The sequence below is a fragment of the Octopus sinensis genome, linkage group LG3 (genome assembly GCF_006345805.1).
Source record: "Octopus sinensis linkage group LG3, ASM634580v1, whole genome shotgun sequence".
NCBI lineage: Eukaryota > Metazoa > Mollusca > Cephalopoda > Octopoda > Octopodidae > Octopus > Octopus sinensis.
Genome location: NC_042999.1, coordinates 170,438,800 through 170,447,282, shown reverse-complemented (window position 1 = coordinate 170,447,282; position 8,483 = coordinate 170,438,800). Strand labels below are relative to the sequence as shown.

The 8,483-nt window shown below is 42.1% G+C and overlaps 1 long non-coding RNA gene across 1 annotated transcript in view; it reads left to right on the top strand.

The window, feature by feature from the left end:
• LOC118762834 overlaps nucleotides 1-3,938 on the top strand; it is a 12,259-nt gene extending 8,321 nt beyond the window's left edge. The window contains exon 3 of the long non-coding RNA XR_004998583.1: nucleotides 3,793-3,938. This is a non-coding gene — a long non-coding RNA (uncharacterized LOC118762834). The remainder of the gene's footprint in view (nucleotides 1-3,792) is intronic.
• Nucleotides 3,939-8,483: the final 4,545 nt, after the last annotated feature.

Below are 8,483 nucleotides of genomic sequence, written 5' to 3'. Positions count from 1 at the left end.
GCTGTGCCGAGCCGGAGCATCCATGACAACCTCCATTTGACGCGCTACATCATAGACAGGGTAGTTAACGAACCTATCATGGGTGGGGCCCTGATCAACTTGGATCAATCGAAAGCCTTCGATAGGGTAGACCATCGATACTTGGAGGCAGTCCTGAGAGCGGCTGGTTCGGTCCCGTCTTCCGCGGCTGGATAACTGCCTTGTACAGAGGCATCCGTTCGGTAATTCGCGTAAATGGACATCTATCGAGACCTTTCGACATTGCACGTTCGGTCCGTCAGGGATGTCCTCTCCCCTCTCGGCGCTTCTATACGTATTGACTCTTGAGCCACTACTGCGGAAGCTGGCGACTTTGAGGAGCATCCCGCGAGAATTGGGATGCGGGACGAGCGTGTCTGCATACGCGGACGACGTCACCGTCATAGTGTCAAGCCACGAGCACATCGGGCGGGTCGGCGAGACACTGAAAGACTACGAAGCGGTGACAGGAGCAAAAATCAACCGGGAAAAGTCAGTGGGCTTGCGACTCGGCACCTGGAGAAGCAAGCCCATGCCATCCACCAGTACCTCCGTCGTGGGACGCTGTACAGACGGCTCGGTTGAGTTGCTCGGGGTCTGGTTCGGTCCGGACCTCCAAATGGAGAAGAACTGGAACGAGATAACGAGTAGGGTGGTCACTCTCGCCCAGCAATGGGCCGAGAGGAAACTGTCCCTAAAAGGTCGGGCGGAGGTGGCGAACATGTACATCGCATCCGTCATCTACTACCGCCTGACCGTCGTACCTTGTCCCGACCCTACCATCACCAAACTAGAACGCATTCTCTTCCGCTTCTTGTGGAAAGGATGCGTCCCGATGGTCAGGCAACTCGTCTCCATGACCGAACTACAGTCGTGGATCAAAAAGAGGCCGAGGAAGGGCGAATGGCACCGCGAGTGTCGCGTTGCTCTCAAGCAACTCTGACGTCCCGGGTCGACCTTGAGTGACTTCAACACAACCAAAGCATTCTATAGGGGATTAGTGGAGGGGAAGTACGACGACGAGCACGGGGCAAACCTGGGCGTCGACGAGGAATACCTGACCCGCCTGTTTCAAACGACTTTCGGCCCGGGACCTATGGACAACTTCCAGAGATCCCTGGCCTGGCGGTGCTACCGAGAAGCGCTACCCGTTCGGGATAAGCTCTATAGCATGGCTCGAGAAACACGGGGCCGATTTGCCCGAGATGCGGCAGAGCGACGAAACCGCTCTGCACGCAATCGTGCAGTGTCCAGCAATTTCCGACCTGTGGGCTTATGTCGAACGACTGCTGTCACGTGTGGGACGTGTCGGTTTATCAGCCGAGTCTATCGTTAATATCGTCACGCCTCCTTCCTTCAAACGGGGAGGAAGAGCTATTTTTATCATACTTGTGGCTATGGCGAAGAATGGATCTGGTGGACGCGCCTGAAAGGATTAGAGACAAACACTTTCCTCTCTGGTCAATCTCTCATCAACTTCTTCAAGTATCACTTGAAGAGGAAAGTGAGAGTAGAGAGGCAAGTTTTGTCTAGTAAAAAAAGATGGGTGAATGTAGCAAGGATTGCACGTATGAATGACGAAGCTACCTTGACTATGATTCTATGAACCGTAAAAATTAATACAGAGAGTTGCTTATTTGCAAAAAAAAAATAAAAGAAAGAAATATAACATGTGACTTCATTGACCGAGGTTACCGTGGTCTTTTCCGTAGGCTTTTCTTTCCAGGGGTAATCCTCACCTGTCCTCCCCTTTACACTTCATATTGACATTTCTGTGATTACGATCCCTATTGATCAACTTTTTTTCCTCTCCCCTTTCCTTTTTTCTTCCCTCTCCCCCCTTTTTTTTTTAAAATCCTCCCCTTTTTTTTGTCCTCTTTCTTTCCTTTTACGATCCCTTTTGATCGAAAACCAACCCCCCCTTTTTTTTTACCCCCAAAAGAAAAGCTCTACCTTGTAATTTGTTCTGTCTGTGAGCAGCCCTGTGTGGCTAATAAAGAAACATCTATCTATCTATCTATCTATCTATCTATCTATCTATCTATCTATCTATCTATCTATCTATCTATCTATCTATCTATCTATCGATCTATCTATCTATCTATCTATCTATCTATCTATCTATCTATCTATCTATCTATCGATCTATATCTATCTATCTATCGATCTATATCTATCTATCTATGTATCTATCTATCTACGATCTATATCTATCTATCTATCGATCTATATCAATCTATCTATGTATCTATCTATCTATCGATCTCTATCTATCTATCTATCTATCTATCTATCTATCTATCTATCTATCTATCTATCTATCTATCTATCTATCTATCAGATATAGATATACATACCCACACAGACAGCGACGACCACGAGCTTCTTTCAATTTCTTTTCTACCGAATCTTCTCACAAGCTCTATAGTGGAGAACACTTGCCCAAAATGCCTCACTGTAGGACTGAACCCAGAACCATGTGGTTTGAAAAGCATTATATCTCATCATTGGTGGGATTTGAACTCACGGCATCTGATTATAATTCCTCTGCGCTGTTCCCTATGCTAAAGGGACTTGACATACAAAGTAAACAAAAATTGGTTGGGGGAAACGGTCACGGCAAGAATGCTTTTAATCATTCATGAATCTCCTCGATCAGGTCAGGGTTGACCCTGGGCTAAACGACAATAGCAACAACATTGACGACGAAGGCAAACGTCATTGTTACACAACGTGGTGTACGGATGGTCAAAGGAACCATCGATTGCATTGATCGCCGAAGTCTGGAAGGGTCAACAAAAGGTCAAGGCTGCAACATACAAAGGTCATAGGTGCAGCTTAGAAGAGCCACCGTCACTGACCCTCACCCCTTTTGTCTAATATAAACACACACACACACACAGACACATACACACACACACATGCACACACACACACATGCACACACACACACATGCACACACACACACACACAGATTTAGACACGTCGTTATATGTCATACGGCGTATTCTGCTTATAATCAGCCGATAGCAGCGCGCTCGTGCCCATGTCTGAGTCTGTGAGTGTGTGTGTGTGTGTGTGTGTGTCTGTGAGTGTGTGTGTGTGTGGTGTGTGTGTGTGTGTGCGGACGCGTCGTGTGCGTGTGTGTGCATCACTGTAAGTGTATGCTTGCGTGTGGCTGTCTGCGTGCGTGTGTCTGAGTATGTGTGTGTGAGTGTGTGTGAGTGCGTGCATGTCTATGTATATCTATGTATGTCGCTGTGTGGCTGTGAGTGTATGCACGTCTGTGTGTGTGCGTGCATATCTGTGTGAGTGTGAGTTTTAGCATGTCTGTGTATGTGTGGGTGTGTTACATGTCTATGTGCATGTGTGTGTGTGTGTGGAGTATTGCTGTATGTGTATGCAGGTGTGCAGCTGTGTGTGTATGCTTGTATGTAGGTGTGTGTATGTGAGTGTGTGTGTGTGTGTGCACGTATGCATGCGTATGCGTGTATATCTATGTGTGTGTGTGTGTGTGTGTCCCAACTGTGTGTGTGTGTGTGCTTGACTGGACCTTTGGGTCTCTTTATGTGTTTGTGTGTGAATTTGCGTGTGTTCTTTAATCCGAGATCAGTCCGGATCAAGAAGGCTTCTGGTCAGTTATTCCGACCGCTACGCGCGCGCGCGCACACTTACACACGCACGCACACACACACACACACACACACACACACCACACGCACGCACACGCACACACGCACACGCACACACACGAATGTACACACCCCCTCGAGGGGTTTCTGAGAAGTTCCTGGCATTAAAGGTGTCGCGAAAGACCTGGTTGGAGCCCCAACCTTCTGAGTTCTTTCACAGGGCTTAGAAAAACTGAAGGCCCACTGCAAATAAGTGTGTGAATCTGAGAGGGGAATATGTTGAGTAAGATCATAATCAACTGATCCTCCTGTGTTTTCTTGTACTCAAAGCCAGCAAGTTTTCAGCACCCTTCGTACATACATGCACGCACATGTATGAATAGAGGTATTTACGTATGCACACACACACTCACTCATATATATATATATATATATATATATATATATATGTGTGTGTGTGTGTGTGTGTGTGTCTATGCTTGTTCACATGCATGCATGCATACATACCATGCTTATCTTGGAATACGGTGTCATGCGTCCACTCATGCATTCAGACGGTAAGGTAAGATTTTAGAGAAGTTTGGCTGCTATTTTTAGCCACCAATTAGAAACTCCTCCACTCCACCATCTGGGATATATATATATATATATATATATATATATATATATATATATATATATATACATATATATATATATATATATATATATATGTATGTATGTATGTATGCATGTGTGGTGTGTAAGCAGACAAACAGTTATGCACATGTATGTGTGACTGTAAGCGTGTGTGTGTATGTGCGCGCGCATGTGCGTCCATACGTGTGAAGCGAATTGCCATTTGCTGCGGTGTGTGTGTGTAGATTGGCCAGTAATGGCTGGTGTCAAACAGCACGTTCAAGCTGTCACACACAGAAGTAAGAGGAAGCTATAAACAATGACCACCAGGTCATTGTCCTCATCTCTGTCATTGTCACAATCTTTACAAACAATATATATTAGCCACAACCACAACCATCGCCATCGCCACCGCCACTACTACCACTATTAGCACCACCAATACTTCTGTCACACCATCGCCACCATCTTCATCAACAGCATTACGAGTTCCATCAGCATTACCATCAATTGAAACTGTAATGGCACAAAAATATAACATTGTAAATATGAGGTGAAAAATAAATCTGAACATTCTGCAGAAGGCACTAACGGCTTTAAGGACCCTCTTTGAGGGAACTGAAAGACTTTTGCTACGTCACTCATGACAATTGTGTAGAAATAATTCAGGAAGCGTTCTTATTTCGAGAAAGTATAACATCCACGACACCCACGAGTACAATTTTTTACTCAGATCAGAAGAAACCTATCACAAAGGCGGTGGTCTTATCATATACTAGATATAAAAGATATAAATGCGCATGCAGTGAATGGAAATAGCGAATGGCCTTTGTAAACTTATAGAAGATACAGGTTTCCAGAAAAAAAAACACAAGTCACGCGTAGCAGAGTAATTTAAAATACAGACACACGCATAAAGAGAGAGAGGGAGAAGATAAGGAGAGAGAGAGAGAGAGAAAGAGGAAAGACAATAAATATTTAAAACAAAACGGAATAAATTTACGATTAAAATTATTAGTTTGACGCTTAGAGAACGACGTTTCGGATAATATCCTTTTTCAGTGTAGAGAGCTAGACTAGGGAAAATATAAAAAAAGTACATTGAAGAATTAATTGAGGCGAAAATCCTCACGTAAAGCTGGTCAACTCACTGGCCTTAGATTGTGTGTGTGTGTGTGTGTGTGTGTGTCGTTGACGTCATTAATATGGATAGAGAAATTCGAAAGATCGCTTTGGCCCAATAGGAGAACGCCTATTATGTTTATAGGGAGATGTGGATTCGAGTCCTGCAGACAACTTCTGTCCAAAAGGTTATTTATAGCTTTATCTGCTTCAAGATGAACCGTTCCAAAAAACAATTATGCCTATGTATATATACACATATATACATATAAAATCTATAACTACTCTACCAGGTTATACACTTAAACTACAACACCTCTCAAACACTAATTGGAAAAGCTTTCAAAGCACTTAACACCCGTTGGTTTTCAACCAGTACAAATAACAAAAAGGTTAACGTAATAATAAGGATTGAAGGTATTGACACACACATTCATTATTACGCCAACGGTAATAGCTCTTCTTACATAATACAGTACTTTATACAATGTGTCTGGGAGGAAAAGTTGGTCAAAAATAAACTCTATGTGAGATTGCGTATTGCTTGATATACCTGTGTTTGAAACAAGTCGGGACAATCGAGGGTGGAACGCTTTACAAAAAATAAGGGATGATCTGGGGATAAGTAACAACAGTAAACGATGAAGCAGACAATCAGCCAAATATATAAATTCCCTTTTTTGTCTTTTAGTCTTATCGAAATAGATGAAGATGACCAGTTCTATCTAATACATGACTAATCACTAAATGCTATTAATAATTTTATTGTAAAATAATATTGATTCTTAATATCACCACAGGGCGTTATTATAAAATAAAATTAGACGTTATAAGTACAATTTGATGCAGATAAGAGAAATAGTCTCACAGAGAGGTACGGTCGATCGACTGTCTCTGTTTTCTTTTCATTTTATTTTTTGTCTTTTTTTTTCTGTCTCGAAATGGTGCTTATAATGTCTTATGATATTTTACGGTAAAAACCTTAATAGTTGAGTCAGTCGTCAAATATTTTAATAATAAGAGAGAAAACTCATTTCATGAGAAACCAAGCAAGGCAAAATGGGAGACTACACAGAGTTAGAAAGATTCATGCTTCAAGAGTTACCCTGTGCGTGCACTCGTGTATGCGTGTGTATGTGTGTGTATGTGTGTGTGTGTAAATTTATACACACATATATACATACATAGGTACACGTAAACATTTATGCACACACACACACACATTTCAATACGGAGCAAATATTTCACGAAAAAATAATTTTCAATGATATCATTGACTCTGCTATTATCTAGTATAACAATTTAAAAATGACAATAACAGAATCAATAATATAGGCGAATGCAGGCCCAAGAACAGCATTAAATAGCTGAAGGATTAAAATTAATCAAAGGACATACTTAGTGTGTCCTTTGATTAATTATATATATATATATATATGTGTGTGTGTGTGTGTGTGTGTGTGTATGTATGTATAATACAAATACTATATGTATATAGTGTACATATGCATATATATGTATATGTACACATACACACACACACACACACATATATTCATATATGGGTACAGGACATCATAAACCGTAAACAGCATGAAATACGAAAACAAAAGAGTTGACTACATAATCAGCGAGAGAATCAAAGGGAAAACAGGACAAGTAACATAAAGAACGACCCTTCATCAGTTGTCGGCTGTCCATCTACTCCTCATTTCGAGCACTGAACGGCAATATGAGTTTTCGAAGGGCCGTTGCTCCTGGAAACCAAAATAAAATTTGGGATTTGGGTCGTTAGACCAAACAACGACCCTCCATGTTTGTTTCCCTTCGGTTTCCTTGTATGTCTCAACTCTCCTGTTTTTGTTACCAACTTTGACCTTTCCGTAAATCCCAAATTTTATTTTGGTTTGCAGGAGCAACGGCCCTTCGAAAACTCATATTGTCTTTCAGTGCTCGAAATGAGGAGTAAGCAGATGGACAGCCGACAATATATAATTAATCAAAGGACATGCTAAGTATGTCCTTTGATTAATTTTAATCCTTCAGCTATTTAATGCTGTTCTTGGGCCTGCATTCGCCTATATTATTGATTCTGTTATTGTCATTTTTAAATTGTTATACTAGATAATAGCAGAGTCAATGATATCATTGAAAATTATTTTTTCGTGAAATATTTGCTCCGTATTGAAATGTGTGTGTGTGTGTGTGTGTGCATAAATGTTTACGTGTACCTATGTATGTATATATGTGTGTATAAATTTACACACACACACATACACACGCATACACGAGTGCACGCACAGGGTAACTCTTGAAGCATGAATCTTTCTAACTCTGTGTAGTCTCCCATTTTGCCTTGCTTGGTTTCTCATGAAATGAGTTTTCTCTCTTATTATTAAAATATTTGACGACTGACTCAACTATTAAGGTTTTTACCGTAAAATATCATAAGACATTATAAGCACCATTTCGAGACAGAGAAAAAAAGACATATATGCATATGTGTGTGTGTGTGTGTGTGTGTGTGTGTGTGTGTGTGTGTGTACATATACATATATGTATGCATATATATATATTATTTATATTATTATTTGATAGAACGTCACGCATCCATTTCCAAGTAAGTTTATCTATCTATCTATCTATCTGTGCTCTAAGGAACGAAGGTGTTGGAGCCGCGAGAGAGGCCCGGGTGGCAGAGGCGCAACAGGGCAACAAAGCCACCATTCGGTCACTGGTAGATGAACAGGGGCGCGAATTGCTCGAGCCAAGTAAAATGTGTGAGGCCTTTCAGCAGCATTTTGCCCGACTGTTCGGAACGAGTGGAGGGCAAGAACGTAGGGTGGACTTCAGTGCCTACCTACATAGCCTACCACGACTCTCGACAAGAAAGGCAGGGTGCTGCGAAGGTGCCATCACGGCGGCGGAAGTGCGGGAAGCGATGGCAGAATGCTCGAGGGACAAATCACCGGGTTTGGATGGTCTACCCTACGAGCTTTACAATTGTATGCCAGACTTGTTTGGAGATCTCTTGGCGGCGGTGTACTGCAACTGGCAGCAAAACGGGAGCATTCCTGGTTTTGTGAGCCGAG